This window comes from Mustela putorius, unplaced genomic scaffold (assembly GCF_011764305.1).
Source record: "Mustela putorius furo isolate JIRA1106 unplaced genomic scaffold, ASM1176430v1.1 tig00000430_pilon_pilon_pilon, whole genome shotgun sequence".
NCBI lineage: Eukaryota > Metazoa > Chordata > Mammalia > Carnivora > Mustelidae > Mustela > Mustela putorius.
Genome location: NW_025421377.1, coordinates 4479202 through 4500037, shown reverse-complemented (window position 1 = coordinate 4500037; position 20836 = coordinate 4479202). Strand labels below are relative to the sequence as shown.

The following is a 20836-nucleotide window of genomic DNA, read 5'->3' as shown; positions in this document are numbered from 1 at the left end:
ACCTTCCCAATTTTTGGTGGGTGTTTGTTTGTTTGTTTTTAAGTAGGCTCCGGGATGGGCACGAGCCCAATATGGGTCCTGAACTCATGACCCTGAGATCAAGACCTAAGCCGAGATTGAGTCAGGTGCCTAACAGAGTGAGCCACCCAGGTGCCCCCAAGTTTTGAATTGTTTTGTTTTGTTTTAAAGATTTTATCTATCTATTTATTTATTTAGAGTGAACAGAGAAAGGGGCAGAGAGAGAGGGAGAGAGAGAATTCCAAGCAGACTCCAAGCGTGGAGCCCTATGTGGGGCTAGATACCGGGACCCGAGACCATGACCCAAACCAAAATCAAGATTTGGATGCCCAACCTACTGAGCCACTCAGCCACCCCTCAAGTATTGGTTTCAAAATATTTTTATTTTATGAAATAATGGGAAGAATAGATATTTATTTATATTTGCTTTTATGCCTTTGCTTTGCAAAATAAAAAGTTATCAAGACGGTGCCAGTTACCAAAAATTCCTTGCAAATTTTACCAGTTCCTGAAACAAAGTCTGGAAATCAGTGATCTAGACTCATTTCCAATCTTTAGACAGATTTACAATAAAATATTAAGAAATTAAAATATTCCTAGAGTAATATTCTGGTTAATTAGATTTTCACGTTGTAAGTTAACCTTTTCATTTCAGCCTTGCTCATTCAACCCAATTTGAAATGCATTTATCGAAAGCATCAGTTATGCCAATGCTGATACAAAGTGCATTAAGTATGGCCCTTGATCTTGGAAAACAATTCAGACTGGTGCAAGAAACAGAAAAAGAAACATTTAAGGCTTGTCTTCAATTTGATACCTAATCAAGTCAGGAAAGGGGGTGCATTCTGAAGTCTTCACAAAGAAGGTAATGCTTCTTTTGGGTTTTGATGGACAGATATATGAGACTCCTCCAGGTAAGCGTGGAGGGAAGGCTATTCTACACAAGGGAACCACGTGACCAAAGGCACTGAGCCTTGAATGAACAGCATCATTGACATAGAGCAGCCATTTTAAGTGTCAACTGAGGGATTGGCCAGAGGAGAAACCAGAGAGGCAGCCTGGAGTCAGATTATAAAGGGAGATATATGTTTTGCTGAGTTGCTTGGACCGCATTCAGTGTGTGCCTTGAGAATCTGAAGGATTTTGAGCAGGAGAGAATTGGAAATCTTTCTGAAAATGTATTAGTATCTCCTTTCTGCCTCAGTAGATAGAATATACAGAACAAAAATGAATCTTTTACTGATGATTAAAGGTCATTCAGTGATATTCTCAATGAGTATCGGTTCTCGTTTTACAAAGGAACACACTGGAAGGTGTGAGGACATGGATCTCCTCTGTAGAGACCCAGGAAATATTTCTTTGAGATTAAAAAAAAATCAAATTACTATGAACTTATTTTCTCTTAATTTGTCTCATTCTTGTTACTATTAATAAAGGGCCGGGGGAAGGAATTTTTGCAGATAACTTCTAGGAATTGGATTTTTCTTATCTTTACTGTAGAAAATCACTAGTTAATAGATACTATTCACTTAAGGGCTAAGTGAGGGGTAAAGTTGTGCCATTTTTGGATGGAATTTGGAGATTCTGTCTCTGAAGAATGGAGACATATTCATTCCCCCCACCTTCTTTACTTAACACATAATAGTTGCTATATAAGTGTACAGTGAACTGAGCAGAATTTGCAATATAAATGGTAACAATTTTTCTAAAGAAAATTACTGGCTTCACTGGTAGTTCTTTGAGGTGGTTTACCTTTATGTATAAATAGGGAGAATAAATGATTATAACATATTTCACACTTTAAAAGGTTTTAAAAAGATATGTATGCAAGGATGTTAAAAAGCTTTAGTCAGGCTGGCACATTGGTAGAAGATTTCTTTTTATTTTTGATTTGTTTAAAATAATCGCTACATCCAAGGCGGGGCTTGAACTCACAACCCCCAAGATCAAGAGTTGTATGCTCTGCTGACTGAGTGAGCCAGCTAGGCACCTCTGGATATTTCTTTTTAAAGAGTGGGGACCTAGCTTAGAGTTGAGAAATAAATGTATGGGATAATATCCCTCTAAGGGGAAAATATAAATTGTATATTTCTGCAGGGACTGGTTCAGTAACATTGAACATGGTTTTGTTTTTTTGTTTTGTTTTGTTTTAAGTTTTTTACATTAAAAAAAATTATATATTTGCCAGAGATCACAAGTAGGCAGAGAAGCAGGCAGAGAGAGAGGAGGAAGCAGGCTCCCTGCTGAGCAGAGAGCCAGATGTGGGGCTCTATTCCAGGACCCTGGGATCATGACCTGAGCCGAAGGCAGAGCCTTTAACCCACTGAGTCAACCAGGCAGCCCAAGTCTTTTACATTAAAAAAAAAAAAAAAAGATTTTGAGGGAGAGAGAGAGTATGAGTAGGGAGAGGAGAAATGAGAGAGAAAGTTGAATCTGAACTGAACACAGAGCCAGCCTCCAGGCTTGATGCTACAACTCTTGAGGTCATGACCAGAACTGAAATCAAAAGTCAGATGCTCAACCGACTGAGCCACCTGGGTGCTCAAATACTGAACATTCTTAAGAATGATTTGCTAATTGGAAGCTCTGGGTTTGCAGATTTTCTAAAATTTTCTTCTATGTAAATACTAATAGTAGTAGTAGGAGGAGGCTGGGTGTATGAGCTAAAAAGTGATAAACAATCCTGTTATGGGCAAGTGTGAAATAGAGAAAAAATAATATAAATTGTGTTTGTGAGGTGGTAATCTCAGCATGATTGGTTAAATGTAGGGAAGAGAACTTAGAGATTACTGAAGACTGCCTTCTGGAGTTGCTGAGCCCAATGTGCTAGTGTAACAGAACAATATGGACATCACAGAACAGGTGCTTTACAAAGAACCTGAAAACATCACCTAGACCTTGAACAAAACCTGTAGCTGTATACACATCTGAAATAGTAGATGTCTTTATTTCCAGCAGATCATACTAGATGTTAGATATTAGAATACAGAATATTCTTATTCTATTTATAGTATAATTTAGAATGTCAGAACCCAGAAGCAGCCTCAAAGCTTGACAGCTGTATATCAGAAGAAAGCCAGTATTACTTTACCTTGACTATAGTTTAAAAAAAAAAAAAAGGGGCTAACAACCAAAAACCAAAATGGAATAGGCTGAAAATGGGGGTTTAGTTACAGACACTTAAGAGATTTATATTAGCATCTCTGAAGGCTATCCAAATATAACCTAGGTATTTCTTTGTCTCTTGCCCCCTGTAGAAACACCTGAATGACCTACAGCCTTTCCCTGTGCTCACCCTTCTTATGGATATGTCCATAAGATTTTTGAGCTGAACTCGCGGAAAAGTCATTTGAGCTACCGATGTTTATTTCCCCCATTCTGCCACTAAACTCCCTTCTAGGGTACCGCTGAGAGCTGTCACTTTCTGGGCACCACTGGGGTCCACTGCGAATGCACTAAGTATCCTGAGGTCCGAAGGCTCTCAAAGCTCATCGGCAAACAGGGCCGGGACACTTATCCTTCCCTGGTGGGAAACCCACCAGGCTGTCGAAGAATTTTTCTTCTCCTAGGGGAGGTTTTGCTGCAAGGTCAAGCTTCCGATGCCAGACTCCCCCCGGCTCCATGACCGACGTCTTCTACTTCTACTTTGAGCTAGTCACGAGAGACATCACCTATTTAGTAATTTCAGAAGAGTAACTTAGCTTTCGTGGGGAACGCCGAGATAACACAAAAGACGTGAATTAAGCGGAACTTTTTAAGGGAAATGGTTTAAATGGTTTTTTTCAATGAACGTTTGCGAGATGACCCCTCCAGGTTTGCAGATGCTTTTACCAAAGCCTTCGGCGCAGCGAGATGCCAGTGGAATCCACGGTGAGGGTAGAGTGGGCAGTGAGTGAAAACTTGAGCGAGTCTCAAGGGGAGTTAGGACCCGAATTTAGGTCTTCTAGCTCACTCTCACCCGTCCATTCACTAGACAGCGTGCTGGGGCTCCGCAGAATCCCAGTTCGCGACGTATTACCCAACTGGAGAAGATTTGGAATTTCTCTCCCCTCCCTTTCCCGCTTTCCCCAATACAGGCTGTGAGTTTGTCCACGACCCCTACCACCATTTAAAGGGACAGGCGCTTAGATGAAGGTAAAGCAGGGAGGACTTTGCAGCTGTATTTCTCAAACCCGTAAAGGCAGAGCGATAATGGGTAAGGGGCGTGCAGACTAACTCCTTTCTTGCCCAATCAGGTACACAGGAAGATGTCCTTTTACCAATAAAAATAAAGTTCGCTTTCCGGAGGCGGGAGGGTGAGCCTTGACTGCCAGGTCTCCAAAGCAACGGTGGAGTAGAGGACAGAGAGTGATTAGAGGGAGGACCAACCCGGGGAAGGGGGCGGGGTGGGAGGGTGGGGCCGCGGTGAGCGGCGGCCGGTTGGACCAGTGGAGTGCGGGGATTGCTGTTCCTGTTGTAGTGCTTGTCGCCAATCAGGAAGGCGAGGGGGTAGGCGGGGCGGGGAAGGGGTGGGAAGAGCTAGCAGCACCGCCGGGCGTCCGTCGGGCTCAGGGGGAGAGAGAGAAATCCGGTTAAAATCAGAGTCGGAGGTTTAACCACACATCGGTTCCGATCGGATTATTCCTTAAAGGGGACGCGCCATTGTCAAGAGAACGGAGCCCGGGGCCCGAGGGCGGGGACCGGCGGCGCCCGAGGAGCGAGGCAGCTGCACTTGGACTGGGGACGGGTAGGTGTTGCCGGGGGAAGGACGCTTCATTTCACTTTCTCTTCCAGCCCCGGGGCAGGCGCCGGGATGCCCGCCGACCGGCGGCCACAGCCCTGGCAGGAGACGAGGTCGCCGGCCCTCGCCCGGCTGCCCTTCCTGATGGGAGCCGAGGGGGAGGCGGGCCAGGATGGCTGGCAGGCTGCGCCGCCAGGGCAAAGACTCCTAACGGACGGTAGACGGCGGCGCAGCCCCCGCCTCAACCGAAAACCCGCCGGAGCGGCCGCGGGTCCTCGGGGAGCGCCGCGCGCCCCGCTCCCCCGCGCGCCGGGCTCCTCTCGCGCGCGCCGCTGGCCCGCGCGCCCCCTGCCCCTCGCGCGCCTCCCCTCGCGCGCCCCCTGCCCCTCGCGCGCCCGGCGCCCCTTCGCGCGCGCGGCTCCCCTCGCGCGCGCCGCCTCCTCGCCGGCTCGCGGGAGCCGCCCCGCGGGGAGGAAGGCGGCTGCGGCCGGGCGGAGGGAGGCCGGCGGCCACGGCTTCGCCGGCCCGGATCGTGAAGGGAGGGCTGAGGAGCAAACTTGGCGCGGCCGCGGGAGGCCCCGGGCGGGAAGAGGCGCCGGGGGGACCCTTGGAACGCGCGGAGTCGCCGGCCGGGCCCAGCATTGTCCCTCTTTTCCTCCGCGCTCGTTTCTCCGCCCACTCTCCGCGGTCGCACCCCCAGACCCGGAGCCTGCGGGAGCCGGAGTCGGCCCCACGGACGCCGCAGCCCGGGCTCGCCGGGCGCCCGGGCCTGATGAGTGTCTTCGCCGACCGCCGTCTCCGCTCCCGCGCGGGCTGCCTGGGCGCTGAGCTCTTCTTGCAACTTTTCTTTGCGGGTTGATGGAAGTTGTGGCGTCCGGGCAGCAGGTTCTTTGGGCCGAGACTCTTCCTCCTTTCCGGAGAGGGTGATTTCTAGGGCGAACTGGTTCTTGATTGCTGTCGATCGTTCTTCCATCCCAGTTTCATTCCTCGGCACCTACAATCGCTTCCCCCATGGATTTGCAATTATACCGGAGCTTTAGCCTCTCTCAGGCCAAGATAATAGGAGAAGAGAGAGAGGGAGAGAGAGAGAGAGGGAGAGAATAGGGAGCTATGTTGACGAGGAGCAGAAACTCTCTACGTAGAGCTGAATTTGCCTTAACCTTTGAACTGCAAAGTTACCTCGACTTTCTGGCGGAGCTTCTTTTGGAATGAAAACAGCAACAACAAAACCAGTCTACTAGGTTGCTAGGGTCTGTAGGATTAGGAAAAAAAAGTATTTTTTTGGGCGGGGATAAACTTAGTTTTTTGTAAAGTGCTGTTCTGCCTAGCAGGTATCCACCACAGAGTTAATTTCTGGTACTGAGCTCATGGGCATCATAATTAGTAACAACAGCTTTTACTATTGATAAAACAAGAGATTTTTTTCTCATCCTGAGCATTATCGCTCTGCTATACCTGCCAATACTTGCTAAAGAAATCATTTAGGAACAGCACAGCCCTTGTTAGAGACCTTATTTAGAAAAGGAATGTTTTCATAAGCATTCATTTTTGACAGTTTCTTCTTGAGCAATGCTTTGTAGAGTACTTGCATGTGCAAGTTACAAGCCTATAAACAAAGTAACAGTGGGTGTGTTACTCTGTAGTCTTTTTTGTTGTTGCTTTTGCTACTCATTATCAAAAATAGCACTCCATCCTGTCTTCCCTTCTGAGTTATTTTGTAAAATTATTTCTTTGGAAGAGTGAATTTTGTTGGAATGCCTGGCCCAGTGGTTTGGTTTTTTTTTTCTTTTTTCTTTTTTCTTTTTTTTTTCTTTTAAAGCAATACTAACAACTTCCAGAAGGGTTCCTTGATTAACTCACTGGTAACTTTCTGAGTGGTGTGGAACCCTATCAGTTCACAGGCTCAGCAATAACAAGAAAGGAGAAACTGGGCAGACTGAAAGCCAATTCTGGATAATAATATTTGAGAAGTACTCTGTTCTTCCCACAGAATTTAGGAAGTGTAGGCAAACATGTTCTTTTGTAGTAATCTTGATGGTATCTGGCATTGTTACACCTATATTCCACTCCTCCCTCCCCTTTGATCGTCTTCTGTGATAAGGATGTCAGGCCAGTTTGCTGGCATAATCTCCCTTTCCATCTCATAATACAGTTGAGTAGAAAATTAAAACAAGTTTCCAAATTTCGATCTTTGTTTACTTCTACAAACAATAGAGGAGAGAATTTCTGAACTTTAAAAAGAGCACATTCAGAAAGAATTATCTTTGAAACAGCTAGGCTATGCTTCCTGGAAAACATTTTTCCTTTGTGCTTTTCATATTGTTTTAAACACATTGTCTTATGTATACACATTGCCAAGACATTTCTTGAGTTTTGAACTGTCCCTTGAGATCCTTGGGAACTAGCACTGTCCTTCATTTCTCTGCAAACCTACCGTGTCACAATAAATGTGTTGTCTTAGGACTTTGTGACAAAGAAAGATAATGTTCTATAAAGGCTGCTTGAGAGATTTAACTTTTCTTTTTTTTTTTTTTTTTAAGATTTTATGTATTTATTTGACAGAGATCACAAGTAGGCAGAGAGGCAGGCAGAGAGAGAGGAGGAGGAAGCAGGCTCCCTGCTGAGCAGAGAGCCTGATGTAGGGCTTGGTTCCAGGACCCTGAGATCATGACCTGAGCCTAAGGCAGAGGCTTTAACCTACTGAGCCACCCAGGTGCCCCAAACTTTTTTTTTTTTTTTTTTTTTTTTATAACAAGCACCCTTTCTGAACAAGTCACACTAAAGCAGAGCAACTAGTTTAGTGTCTATGGGTAGATATTACTAGTCTAGATGCTTTTTGTTCTCTTTGCAAAAATGTGTTTTAATTATTTATAGTATCTGTTCCCAGACACCTTTTGTGTTAGTGATATCTTATTGTCACAGGTATTAGAACTAGGTTTAGCCTGTCAACCGTATCTGTTGAGTATGTATTTATTTAAGAAGTATTACGGAAAGATAAGATAGAAATGGATTACAGTTATTGCTTTCAAAGGTATAACAGTTTAATGGGAAGACACAATATTATCAGCCATAGGAAGAAGAGTGCATATCTCAGCACAGTAACAAGTGCAAAGTGACAGTTACGCAGGATTCATGCCCAAATGGTAAAAGAATAGTGGAATAATAGAAGAAATCTAGGTGAGGTGGGAAAGTTCTCATTGCTTTATATAGCAGGTTTTACATCTTAAAAGAAATTTTGAAAGATAAAGTATGTTTGGGGGTTGGCTTAGTGTATGTTCTCTACTTGAACTATTTTTATTTATAAAATATTTTTTTGGGGCAGAGCATGTGTTCTGAATTTCAACTGTTGTTACCTCACTAGAGAGATCATCCATCTAACCCAGCTCAAATGTCACCTTGCCTGCAAGCTTCTCTTCATCTAACCATAAGTGATTGGTCTTTCTTCTTGCTCTTGTAAAACCCTTTTACAGCACAGACCATGTTCTGACTTACAATATGGTTATGTTTTTGTTTTCTGCATTAGAATGTAGACTTTGCTAAACCATTATCAAAAGTTGGAGGTACTCCCGTATTTATTTATTTGTTTGTTTATTTTTTACTGTTGCCTAAAGTGCTTGAGCACTTTTGTTATCCCACCAGTATTCTAGAAAACCATAAGCTGTAAAGAAGTTCAAATTGTTTTACTTGGGGAAAGTGTGTGTGTGTGTGTGTGTATGTGTGTGTGTGAGTGTGTGTGTGTTTAGTGGTAAACCATTTTTTTCCCTTATCACCAGAGCTTTGCATGCTCTTGAGTACAAGGCTACCACTGTATGTGTTCAAAACATTTCAAAAACTGGTCAAAACCTGTGTCCCTGAACAGTTTTACCTGCCTTTACCCTGACATACTTTTGGAGTACATACTCCTAAGCTTAATCTCTTCTCATTTCTTGATTCTTTTAATCTCTAGAGAGCATTAAAAATTGTTTGGAGCCTGCCAACAGGCACTTCTCATAGTAGCCCAAGGAGGAATGTGGGAAGACATTTCTTCATGATCAAATCACATATGGAGGTTTTTACTCAAACCTCCTGTTGCTCCTGTGAAAAGGGAGCTACAATTTGGGCAGATGATTTAGGTGATAAGATTCTATTGTTCTAGGTGCTTCTGTAAACTAGCCTGGGGGAAAAAGATTTTCTAAAGGTTCCTAAATAGGAATCCCAGCTGTAAGCAGCCAATTGGCTTAATCAGCTGAGAAATCTCCACTCATTTGGCAAATTTTCATTGAGAACTGCACCTACTTTGTGTACCTTGCCTAGTATTGAAGGTCAGATTAAGTCTGCCTCTGCCACAAGTTGTGAGCTTAGACTGGTACATGTGGATTAAAAATAATGTAAAAAGTGCACACCTAGGTGAATTTATTATTCACTTTTGTTTATTGTTCTGCATAGCTTCTTCCAAAGTACACTAGCAAACAAACATGTCTTCCATTTGACGTGGGTAGGAGTTCATGCACACTGTTAAATAAGTCTGTGAGTTCTGGAATTTTTTTTTTTTTTTTTACTTAAAGCCTGTTCTTGTGGGGCAGAATATTTCTGAAATTCTGCAAACATAAATGTGTCTTTCTCACACCCTACAAGCGTTATCTGTTTCAAAGACCAGCATTAAGACTACAGTACCTATATGCTAGCAGATAATTGGTAGATGCCTTTTTCAGGTTTTTTTTTTTTTTTAATATATTATGAAAATAACCATTTTGAAAAGCCACTTACATAAAAATACTGTGTGAATTATTTTTAACTTTTATAAAATATACTGCCCTCCACCTCTCCCCGTGTGTCTGCTGCTTGCTGTTTGTATCTGTGGGGAAGGAACTGGATTGTTAATAAAGGGACTGTGTAGGACTGTCAGTGATGAGGTCGGCCAGGTCAGGAAGAATATCTGACAGAGGGCTGTATCCTGTGGAGTTTGACCATAACGCAGTAATTAGGATTTGTCAGCTTTTGCAAAGAGTTAAAATTTTAAAATAACAGGGTCACCTGGCTGGCTCACTTGGTGGGGCATGTGAGTCTTGATCTCAGGGTTGTGAGTTTGAGCCTTGAATTGGGTGTGGAGCTTGCTTAAAAATGAAATATTAATGGGTTCCTGGGTGGCTCAGACCATAAAGTGTCTGCCGTCTGCTCAGGTCATGATGCCGGAGTCCTGGGATGAGTTCTCCATCAGGCTGCTTGCTGGCATGGCGGGGGGGGGGGGGGTGTCTGCTTCTCCCTCTCCTTTTGCTCCCCTGCTCATGTGCACGTGTGCTCTCTCTCTCAGATAAATCTTAAAAAAAAAAAATAGAAAAAAAGTTTTTTTAATTTTTAATTTTTTTTTTTTTTTTTTTTTTAAGAAGGAAAAATAAGGGAGAGACAGCCAGAGAGGGAACATAAGCTGGGGGAGTAGGAAGGGGAGAAGCAGGCTTCCTGCAGAGCAAGGAGCCTGATCCCAGGACGCTGGGATCATGACCTGAGCTAAAGGCAGATGCTTAATGACTGAGCCACCCATAAGCCCCTTAAAAAAAAAAAATCTTTAAGAAGTTAAAAAAAAAAATGAAGGGCTCTATGGAGATGTAGTAATTTACATATCATACAGTTCACCTGTTTAAAGTATACAATTCAAGGGCACCTGGGTGGCTCAGTCCCTTACATGGCTTGCTCTTGATTTCAGCTCTCATGACACCAGGATTGTGATCTAGACCCATATCTAACCCATATTGAGCTCCTGCTCAGTGGAGTCTGCTTTTTTTTCTCTCCCTCCCTTTCTGCCCCTTTTCCTGCTCCCATACCCACGCACTTCCTCACATAAATAAATCACTATAAATTAATTAAATCTTTAAAAAAGAAGTAAAGTGTTCAGGTCAGAGGTTTTTAGTGTATTCCAGAGTTATAACCACCACTACAAAGAGTTTTTACAACTTTTGCATTCACCTTCCCCATCTCCCTCACCAGCCCCAGCGAACCATTGATTTCCCTTCCATCTCCATGTGTTTGTCCATTCTGGACACTGAATATAAGTGAAAGATAGCATTTTAATAAATGTGCATTTCCATATAAACTGGTCCCTTTCGATGTGTGTAAGTCCTAGGAGGGGAGAGATTCTTTCAATTGTATGTGCAGCTCCCAAGTTTAGAAGGATTTGAAGAGGTGGTTTATCTACAATCCTTATTCTACCGAAGCCTGCAGAGTGATGGGCAAAGAGATTTTTTTTCCCCTATGAAAATCACAACATTCGGGCGCCTGGGTGGCTCAGTGGGTTAAGCCGCTGCCTTCAGCTCAGGTCATGATCTCAGGGTCCTGGGATCGAGTCCCCCATCGGGCTCTCTGCTCAGCAGGGAGCCTGCTTCCCTCTCTCTCTCTCTGCCTGCCTGTCTACTGTGATCTCTCTCTGTCAAATGAATAAATAAAATCTTAAAAAAAAAAAAAAAAGAAAATCACAACATTCATTTTTTTTTTTAAACATTTTATTTATTTATTTGACAGACAGAGATCACAAGCAGGCAGAGAGGCAGGTAGAGAGAGAGGAGGAAGCAGGCTCCCTGCTGAGCAGAGAGCCCGATGCGGGGCTTGATCCCAGAACCCTGGGATCATGACCTGAGCCGAAGGCAGAGGCTTTAACCCACTGAGCCACCCAGGCGCCCCACAACATTCATTTTGGTGACAGTTTTTTATATTCATTTAATCATGTGGTGGCTCTCAACAAGTAAATAATTTATGTCTCAAATTTCTGCCTGCTGGACCTACAGAAAGGATAGTACTTTTTAAAAAAAAGTTGAGCGGTGCCTGGTCGGCTCAGTCAGTTAAGCGGCCAACTCTTGATTTCATCTCAGGTCATGATCTTGGGGTCCTGGGTCGTAGCGCTGTATAAGGCTCCCTGCTTAACAGGGAGCCTGCTTGGATTCTCTCTCTCCCTATTCCTTTAGAGCTCATGCTCTAAAATAAATAAATGAATCTTTAAAAAAAAAAAAGTTGAAAATACTTAGCAAGTTCTTTTTTTTTTTTTTTTTAAGATTTTATTTTTAAGTAATCTCTGTACCTAACGTGGGGCTTGAACTCACAACCCTGAGACTGAGGTACGTGCCCTGCAGATTAAGCCAGACCAGACGCCGCTTTAGTAAGTTCTGATCATTGCTGGTGTAATGTGATGCTTTACCTTATTGGTCCAAAATGTTTTGCTCCTGCTGTGGCACTTACCATTTATTTGATCAAAACTAGTGCTGTGTGGGTTCATGGCAGTGAACTTTTATTGCTCCCGTGTGGCGCTGGTGACCCAACTTGAAAGCACTTAATAAATGCTTAATGATTGCCTGATCACTATGATTATAGATATTTTCATTAGCTCTACTAGTCCTTATTTGTCATTTTGAAATCATAATGTTAGCTAATTTATAATAATTTATAAATAAATAACAATTCATAAATAATAAAATAATAAATATAATTAAATATATAGGTATATAATCTAAATAAAATAAATAATTTCTAAATAATAGCTAAATTGAGTGCTTACCAAGTATTGTGATAAGTACTCAAATGTACTATTTTTTTTAAAAGATTTTATGTATTTATTTGACAGAAAGAGATCACAAGTAGGCAGAGAGGCAGGCAGAGAGAGAGAAGGAAGCAGGCTCTCTGCTTAGCAAGGAGCCTGATGCAGGGCTCGATCCCAGGACCCTGAGACCATGACCTGAGCCAAAGGCAGATGCTTAACCCACTGAGCCACCCAGGTGCCCCTTCAATGTATTGTTTTTTAAGGTTAAAAGGATGCAATTTATTTTTGAGAATTTCCTGAAATTTACTCCACGGATTATAGTTTTACAGGTTTCTGATCATTTCTTTGTCTTTTTAACATTTTTGAATGAGGGGCGTCTGGGTGGTTCAGTCGGTTAAGCATCTGTGTTCAGCTCAGGTCTGATTCCAGGATTCTGGGATCGAGCCCTGCCTAGGCTCCCTGCTCAGTGGGGAGTCTGCTTTCCCCTCTCTCTCTGCCTGCTGCTCCCCCTGCTCATGCTCTCTGTCAAATAAATAAATAAAATCTTAAAAAATGAAAGATTTTTTTGAATGACTGTTTTTGGTTAGACCTAAGACACTTTGATGCTGCTGCTTTCTTGATTTTTCCAGTAGATAAGATTTTCACCGGCTGCTTCCCGCTGTTAGGTGACAGCAATGGTAAGATCTATCTCTAGTTCAGAGCATCTATACCTCAGAGGGGTTGAAGTGTTGTGTTATGTTTTGTTTAGTTTATTCAAGGGCATCTGGGAATTGATGAGGAAAGGATAGTAGTTACACTCACTGCAATGCAGCCTCATGTTTTAATTCATAAAATATTCACATGTGTGCTTTGTTGCCCGAGTAAATTGCAGCATAATAGTTCAACTTCTCAGGATTCCATGTTTTGTTTTGTTCTGTTTGGTGTTTTGGTGTGTCTTTGTTTCATGGTAAAATTCAGATGTGACGGAATTTAGTTCAGTACTAAAGAATGCTGGGAAGATCATTTAATACAATTTTTAGTTTTGTGTGTCTGTTTAAAAATAGAAGATAGATTATGCTGTTTATAATCCTGGTTAAAGAATATCACTGTGGTGGTTCCTTTTGTGTGTCTTGGGCAGCGGTGAACACACGATGATTTATTTGCAGAAAAGCACTGGCCATTAGCTTCCTCAGTTATCAGTCTACAGACCACCACTGGTGGTCAGACCGTGGCTTGTTCACTTGTCGGCGAAACTCTTCCTTTCTAAAGCATGTTGGTTTGGGGATCGGTTTGCGTATTACTTTACTGTTAGCTCTATCTCTCTGCTCTCATTATGCCTGCTTACTGTACCTACCATGCCTTTCTAATAATTTGATAGTTTGGTGTGCCATGAGTAGAGCTCATAAACACACTTGTGGAACGGTGGATAAAAATACTAGAAAGTTCTGAAGAACGAGCCAAAGAAGCATAGGGCTTTAATACTAAGACCTTGTTATATTGATTTTCACTGCTTGGAGGACTCTTGGCTTCTTTCCTGGTTTTGGACTCTGTTTCAGGTAGGCGATGTCTCTGGATAGCAGGTGGTGTAGTAGGGTGGTACATAATTACCTTGTAGATGTTTAGCTTCCACTGAATAATAGACCTTTTAAAATTCTGTCCTACTCAGTCTAACTCAAGTGGATGGCGAATAAATAAGTGGATGGGAAAAAGGAAAAGTTCTTTCTTGGATGTCTTGATATTCTTTTGTTTTAAGATTTTATTTATGTATTTCGGAGAGAGCATGAAGTAGGGGAAGGGTAGAGGGGGAGGGAGAGGCCGACTCCCCACTGAGCAGGGAGCCTGACATGGGGCTCCATCCCAGGACCCTGAGATCATGACCTGAGCTGAAGGCAGAGGCTTGACTGACTGAGCCACCCAGGTGTCCTGGATATCTTGATATTTTACATCTTGAGAGAACTGTCGTGATCCCCAAGCTTGTACACCAGGATATTTGAATGCACTGGTGCCTGCTTGCAATACAGAGCCTCATACAGTTCCATGAGCAGAAGTAGAGGCCTTCAATGACATAGAGGCTGCATGCAAAATAGCCACCTTTGCCTAGTATCTGGATATTTCTATTTCAACTGGATCTTCTGGCAGTCTGTTTTCTTTGAGGCAAAATTGTCTGTGTAGGTGCTGTTTTCTATGTCTGTGTTAATGATAACTTGGACTATGTGTTATATTTAATATTCCTGGCAATCATGAAACTTCGGTATACTTTCAATAAATACTGGTTAGAGTTTAGTCATGCATTTCTTGTAGGTTGCTGCACTTTTCCCTGTTGTAGAACTCACGGAGTTACAGTGTTTTCAGAGCTGGAATGTCTTGGGAATGATCTGATAGAATTCTTACGTCTTGTGGATGACAATGAGATTGTGACTTGTTTAAACGGTGGGTAGAATAGAGTTCTTTTTGATTCTCAGTCCAGTGTCTGTCCTGTTTTTGTGTATGCTTTCCTAAGTAAAACTCTGAAGGGATAGATAGAATCTCGACTTTTGTAGCTTCTGTAACAGAAGTCTGCACGTTTGTTTTGGTCATACTCCAGCAGTATAAAGAACTGTGTCTGCATTCTCCATATGTATGTTTGTTGTAAACTATATATTACCTATAGTGTACATAGTAAGACGTTCGTAAGAAACGAGATAAAGATGAAAAAACATCATAGAACACTTGAAAATGTATTATTTTCATGTTTTTGATTCCACTTAAAATATTAGTAATTTTAAAAATAAGTATGACTGAATGTCATCACTCAAAGAAACTTTATTTTGGGGCACCTGGGTGGCTCAGTGGGTTAAAGCCTCTGCCTTCTGCTCAGGTCGTGATCTCAGGGTCCTGGGATCGAGCCCTGCATCGGGCTCTCTGCTCAGCAGGGAGCCTGCTTCCTCCCACCCCCCTCTCTGCCTGCCTCTCTGCCTACTTGTGATCTTTGTTTGTCATATAAATAAATAAAATCTTAAAAAAAACCCCTTTATTTAAAAATAACTATAGACTCATAGGAAATTGTGAAAACAGTGCAGGGAGTGTGTGTAACTTTCGTTCAGCTTCCCCAGTGTAATATCTTACATAACATTAACAATCATGTTTAATCAGGAAACTGGCATTGGAATAATACTGTTAAGTAGCCATATTCAGTTTTCATGGTTTTTAGTGCACTCATTCGTGTGTGTGTGTATGTGTAGTTTTGTGCAGTTAATAACATTTCATGTCTAGATTCGTTTCACTACCACCACAATCAAGATACAGCACTGTTCCATCACTGCCAAGAAACTCCCCCATGCAGCTCAAGGTCCCCTCCACTCCCCCCGTCCCTGTTTACTGGCAGCCACTCTTTGTTCTATCTCTATAATTGTGTCATTTTGAGAATGTTACATAAATGGAATCCAACTGTATCTTTTCGAGATTGACTTTTTTCCACTCAGCACAATGCCCTAGAGAACCTTGCAAGCTAACTAGTGTAGCGGTAGTTCATTTCTTTGGATTGCTGAATAGTATTCATTGTATGGCTGTTCTGCGGTACGCAGTCTGACTACTCACCTGTCGAAGAACACACAAGTTGTTTCCAGTTTTTGGCTGTTATGAATAAAGCTGCTGTGAACATTCATGTATAGGTTTTTAGGTGAACATAAGTTTTCATTTCCCTGGGGTAAATGCCCAAGAGTGCAGTTGTTGGGTCATATTGTAAGTGAATGATTAATTTTATAAGAAACTGCCAGACTGTTTTCCAGAGTGTCTGTATGTTCTCACTAGCTATGTGTGAAAGATTTGGTTTCTCCATACACTTGTCAGAATTTGGTATTTTCACTTTTTTTTTTTTTTTTTTTTTTTACATTAGTGATTCTAAGTAGTTGTGTAGTGGTAGCTCACTGTGGTTTTAATTTGCCTTTCCCTAATAGGCAAATTGTTTCCCTAATGAGCAAATTGTATTGTTTATCACTGTTGAGCTTTGAGAGTTCTTTCTAGCATCTAGATATAAACCCTTTGTCAGATGCATGATTGGCAAAATTTTCTTCCCATCCAAGCTTGTCTTTCCAGCCTCTTAACTGGGTATCTTAGAGAGCAAAAAAGTTTAAAATTTTCATATACTGCATCTAAACATTTTTTTTTTCATTTATGAATTGTGCTTTTCATGTCATGTCTGTGGATTCTTCATCCAGTCCTAGGTCTTAAAGATTTTTTTCCCCTATGTTTTCTTCTAAAAGTTATATAGTTCACAAGATAATCATTCTTTTACCTTACAGTTTTGGTAGAGCACTGTTATTGGTAATAGGCATTTGGCAGTTCCTTCATTTTCTTGTTGTGTGCTTGTATTTTGCTTTATTTATTTATTTTTTGAAAATATTTTATTTATTTATTTGACAGAGATCACAAGTAGGCACAGAGGCTGGCCGGTGGGGTTGGGGGGGGAAGCAGGCTCCCTGCTGAGAGCCTGATTTGGGGCTGGATTCCAGGATCCTGAGATCATGACCTGAGCTGGAGACAGAGGCTCTAACTCACTGAGCTACCCAGGCGCCTCATGTATTTTGCTTTATTATGTTTAATCTGCCTTTCTTTGCAAAAAACCCTTTCTTATTTATTATAGGGATAGCTAAATATCCAATTCTGACAGTTTATATTTATTTCTTTAAATTTTAAACATTTTAATTCCAGTGTGGTAGATATCCAGTGTTAATATTCATTTCAGGTGTGCAATATATGATTCAACGCTTCCATATATTTTTCAGTGTTCATCAAGAGAAGTGTATTCTTTAATCCCCATCACCTGGTTCACCCCCCGCCCACCATCCTCCCCTTTCTCGCCCCCCCCGCCCCAGCAAGCACCAGTTTGTTCTCAGTAACTAAGAGTATGCTTTTTGGTTTGTCCCTCTCTCTTTGCCTTTGTTCATTTACAAAAAATATTTTAAAACCCATTCGTGGGTGACATGATAATTCTACCGAGATCTGCAGATGTGCTTACTTGGGCCCAAGGAAGCTGCAGGATGTTGGAGTTTGCTAAAAGTGAGCCCACAGGTGAGGGCATCACAAACAGCCCCTCCTGGGTGCAGAGGGGCTGGCTTTCCTTTAGGGGACATTTACCTACTGGAATACTGAGTGTGTGTTCAGGGCCACAAACAAAAGAAGAGATTTCATCCGGAGATGAGGTACTTAGAGTTGTGAGAAGGGCCTAACAGTTGCTCTGGGATGGTGACACACAGGGAACCCATAAGGGGAGCTCAGAGGGCATCCCTGCCCCTGAACTGGGACCCAGAGCTTGGGCTCCCTCAACAGCTGCTGCTCCAGACACCCTGAAAACTGCCCGACACGTCAGAGCTGCAAGTCAGGACTAGGAGGGCAGAGCGAGAAACCGCTGGTGGCCCGCCACACTGCTGCTCACCATCCAGGAGGCCAGAGAACGGACCCTGAAATGATGCTATGGTGAGGTGTTGTATGTCCATGACTCTGCTTGCCCCCACACTGCCAAAAATGGTGCCTTTCTGGTCGCCTCTAGGTAGACGGGAGGTCAAGTGCACCAAAATGTGGGACGGGCATTCTTTTCCAACGCGCCCGGCCACAAGGCTGATACCGCCTGCGCAGGACCAGAGAGGGTGCTGGTGTCGGTTTCACACACTGAATATGAAAGCACAGTTTCCAGTTGAAGATAGCACGCGTATGTTCAGTCTTAGAGTATTTTCTTTTCACGCCAGCAGCATGATCACCTTGCCTCTGTGGGCACATGTACCCCACTTTGAACTTTAATACCTTCTGCATTTCCAAGTAGTAGGAACAGAGTAGGTCTGGTATGCTTTTTTTTTTTTTTTTTCCTCAAATACTTGAACTTATCTGAATATTTCCCAGTTTCTAAAACCATATCTATCCTAGGGGCATCTGGCTGGCTTAGTCAGTAGAACATGAGACTCTTGATCTCAGGGTGGTGAGTTCAAGCCCTACACTGGGCATAGAGCTTACTTTGAAACAAACAGAAAACACCCACGTCTTTCCATTTTATAAATATATAAAAGTATAAAATGTTACTGTTTTGGGAAACCCTCATTAAATCAGTCAACATAATTTTTCCTTACTGTTGGGACCCGAGCCTTCTCTCTAACACCCATGTCTTCCCAGCTGTCCTTGGAGAATAATGTACAAGAGTTGGGTTTTTTCTTAGAACTGTGCTTTGGTTCCAGAGGCCCTACAGCCAACTGTCATCATTACTTTGGTATCTATTTGTCAAAAATAATTAAAGTTTGGTTTGTTTTATTGCATACTTCAGATTTTTATTCCTGGGCGTAGCAAATTTTGGCACCAACTCAAAAGTGAGACATACAGATATCCTTGCGAAGACTAGTTTGCTATGGTCTGTGATGGCAACAGATTTAAAATGCAATAAAATAAGTTGTATGAAAAATTTTGAGTATGTGTTCATGTGCCTTTTTCTAGTGAGAGGTCCATAGGTTTATCAGATTTCAAAAGCAGAGCCCATGATCCTGAGAAGACTAAGAATGGCTGCCCTAGAGGTGAAAGTTCAATCAAGACATTTGCCAACAATTGAACACCGAATCTTTTGCTGTCAGTCGCAGACTGTTTCCCTGATCTCTGTCCTGAGTCTGTAGCCTTTTTTAAGGACATATAAAGAAAATTATTGCTACTCAAGTGTTTAGGGGAGAGCGAAGGACTACCACACGAGTTCATTATTAAATGAGGGTGGCTAGCTGGGGCTCAGTTATATTGTCCCAGTAATCATTTTTGTCAAAAAGAATCCATTCCTGTATGGTTGATGAGATCCCGAAAAATGATGGGTTTTATGTGTCAAGATATCTTAAAACATTGATAATCTCTAATCCAATATGTTTTGCCTTAGGGAATCTATCTGAATTTTTGAAATAGTTATAAAAATAATTTATAACTTCACATCTGGAGCCTAAAATTATATAATTTAGAGGGGAATCGACAAATCACATAATTTTAGCCTTGCTTCTTAACATTCTATCATACGAGCTCTTCTCATAGACCAAAGCCTAGATGGAACCGAGGTGGCATGGCAGAGATTTAAGCACTTTTTAAACAAAATCATGCACAGAGATTTCTGATGATGAAAGGAGAGATGGTTTTGGTTAAAGTAGGGGGCAAGAAAAGCCTTTTCCCCTTTATCCCAAACCAACACACACACACACACACACACACACACACACACACGCAGTGAGAGGGTAGTGAGGGCTTTAGAAACGGGCCAGTGGAGGCTGTGTCATCTGAGTCCTGGTTCCACTGCTTCAGCTCCACAAACATTATTAAAATAGTATCTCTCTTTCTCTCTCTTTTTTTAATATTTTATTTATTTGACAGAGAGAGAGATCACAAGTAGGCAGAGAAGGAGAGAGAGAGAGAGACAGACAGACAGAAGAGGAAGCAGGCTCCCTGCCCAGCAGAGAGCCCGATGTGGGACTCCATCCCAGGACCCTGAGATCATGACCTGAGCTGAAGGCAGAGGCTTAACCCACTGAGCCACCCAGGCAGCCCCTAAAATAGTATCTCTTATAAGCCTGCCTGTTTGTGTTGTTATTTAAAGTCTCTCAAAGTGTTATGGGTAGTCTCAGATTCCTCATGTATCAAATGAGTAAAACATGATTTCCCTCATAGAGTGGTTGTGGGGACTAAATTAAAAGATACAAATGAAGCAGGGCGCCTGGGTGGCTCAGTTGGTTAAGCCACTGCCTTCGGCTCAGGTCATGATCCCAGAGTCCTGGGATCGAGTCCTGCATCGGGCTCTCGGCTCTGCAGGGAGTCTGCTGCTCCCTCTGACCTTCTCCCCTCTCATGCTCTCTTTCTCTCTCAAGCAAGTAAATAAATAAAATCTTAAAAAAAAAAAAAAAGATACAAATGAAGTACATAGCCGAGTGCCTGTGGCAGGCCGAGTAATGCTGTCCCTCCACGTCTTCGTCCCTGGAACCTGTGAGAGTTATATTACAGAGCTGAGGGGAATTGAGGTTTCAGGTGGAATTAAGGTTGCTGATCAGCTCATTTTAATAGAATATCCTGGGTTATTACATTAGGGTGGGCCTAATGTAATCTTTAAAAGAAGCAGGAGGCAGGAAAGTCAGGACCAGAGAGACGGCATCATGAGAAGGAGCCCAATGTCTGTTGGTGGCTCAGAAGATAAAAGGGGGTCAGAGCCCCGTGAGGTGGGTGGCCTCCATAAACCAGGAAAGGCAAGAAAATGGAATCTCCTTAGAGCTTCCAGAAAGGAACCCAGCTCTGCCGACGCTTTGGTTGTAGCCCAGTGAGACCTGGGTTATTTTGGACTTCTGACTGCCGGAACTGTAAGATAATGAATTTGTGTTATTTTAAGCCACTAGGTTTGTGATAATTTGTCACTGCGGCAATTAATTGCACTGCAGGAAAACGATATAGTGCTTTCTTAATAAATATTAGGAGCTAAATAAACCTCTTTCTCTCTTAAAACCACCTGCTGATGGGGCGCCTGGGTGGCTCAGTCGGTAAAGCAGCTGCCTTTGGCTCAGCTGCTTTGGCTCTTGATCCTAGAGTCCTGGGATCGAACCCCACATCACGCTCCCTGCTCAGCGGAGAGCTGCTTCTCCCTCTCC

General features: G+C 42.7%; 1 protein-coding gene across 2 annotated transcripts in view; it reads left to right on the top strand.

Annotated features, from left to right (window-relative positions):
• The first annotated feature begins 4509 nt into the window (after positions 1-4509).
• Positions 4510-20836, top strand: part of FRYL (FRY like transcription coactivator) — a 259588-nt gene continuing 243261 nt past the window's right edge. For both annotated transcript variants that reach the window (XM_045079730.1, XM_045079728.1), the window contains exon 1: positions 4510-4744. The gene's annotated coding sequence lies outside the window, so the exon portion shown is untranslated. The remainder of the gene's footprint in view (positions 4745-20836) is intronic.